The following is a 1,894-nucleotide window of genomic DNA, read 5'->3' on the forward strand; positions in this document are numbered from 1 at the left end:
TGGCCTGGGTTTGACTATTATTATTTTATGTTTCATTGTAGCCGTGAGTCAGCCCTGTGGGTTCAGGAGCCCTCTGGAGTCAATCCAGCTTCATTAAGGAGGTAACCTTAACTGGGTACAAATTTGATGGTCGAGCGGGGTTCTGACCTTATCGCCTCCTTGCACAACCATTGGTCTAGTAACAGTACTTCATTACAAAGTACTGCACTCCTACCCCTTCATGGGTTGTAGCGATACATATTTAATTTTTTTTAAGAAGATATTATAGTTTATCCCTCATAGAAATAATGCGAGACATAGTAAATTAAGATACCATATTTGGACAGTGTAGGCCCTACACAGATGTTTTGATTTTTCCTTAGTTCCGTTTTCAAGATTTCCGTTTATAGGCTAATTTTGAAAGAAGCATTGGGTCTACAGATGCTAATTTTAGCCCAAATTAAAGAAAGATCTGAGTTCATTGGTTATGACTTCTCTCATAAGGATGGGTAATATTGACGATATTCCACAAATTTGAAGACTAAATAAAAAATCATTAACTTCTTTGAGGGAAAATATTTTAATTCTTTGAAAAACTGTATCTTGGAAAATACTTGATATACTAATATAACTGGGAATTCAAATTGTAATAAATTAAATTTATTTAAAAAAAAAGGTTACTTATCAATTTTTCTGTAACTTGATTTTTTGCAAGTTCAGGCCCCTTTTTATGTATGTAATCAACGGCCTCATTCCAAATGATACTCTATGCTGAGTAATACTGAAAAAAAGGTCAGAAAGCTGTTCATCTCATTACAGTTAATATCAAAATAAGACTATAAATAAATTCATTATCCCAAATAATGTGTGTCTGGAGGTTCTCAGCAATATTATACAGTTCATCAAACATTATGCTGAATACTGCTTTTTTTTTTTTTTTTTTTTTCATTTTCGGTTGATTCAGGTGTTTACTTTTACTAACCTGTGTATAAAATATATTGTATAGGGATATTTTATAATCGTGAAAAATTTTGAATCTTAGTTTTTAACTGAAATAATCGTTTTAAGGTCCCCGTAGTCTAAATAACCCATTCTTAAATGATGTTCTTGCTCTCCACAATACCTTAACAGACAATCAACTCTCCTTTCTCCTTCATGCAATCATTACTTGTTGAATATATGGTACATTAGACAGTTTGTTGGACTGCCAGTGACAATATTGGTCCATCGTCATTGACTGTCCAGAAATAATAATATCTGTAAGACAGTGTCTGAATAAATTATGATATTCCAAGAATTTTGCCAGGAGATTATCTTATAACCAGTCTATTTTATAACTTTATATGAGTTGTAAAATAGATTAATAGAGAGTAATATAAAAGTATATCTTCACAATGTATTGCTTTACTCTATAAGTTATAACGTTGCTACCATAACATCTAAAGTTTCATATTGCTGAGGATGGTATATGATTAATAATGAAAAGCTCAAAAAGGCTGGGAAGGAAAGAGGAGAAGTGTACCTACACATTGGTGGGTACTACATTCAGTAGAAAGATCACTATAGATGATTTGATATTTTTCTATCTCCTCCTGTTGTTCTCCGATGAACAGCATTTCTCAATTACAATGGACCAATCCTGTAGAGAGGCCTCCAATTGACGGCGGATCAATTCTAATTCTCAGTACCTCCTTGGAATTATTTTTTTTTATTTAATACTGATGTTTTAGCCCAACTGTATGGTTCCTCTCTAATATGTACTTTATAAATATAAGGTATATTTTAAAGCTTAAGATGTGTTTTTATGCCTCAATTTTAAGGTGGTTTTAAGTTTTTAGGTTTAAAGATAAGGTATATATTTTTACCTAAAAGAAGGAGTATTAATTGTTAAAAAATTCTTATTCCTGCTGACTGT

Source organism: Halyomorpha halys, unplaced genomic scaffold, assembly GCF_000696795.3.
Source record: "Halyomorpha halys isolate HHAL.00 unplaced genomic scaffold, Hhal_1.1 Scaffold468.1, whole genome shotgun sequence".
Classification (NCBI taxonomy): Eukaryota; Metazoa; Arthropoda; class Insecta; order Hemiptera; family Pentatomidae; genus Halyomorpha; species Halyomorpha halys.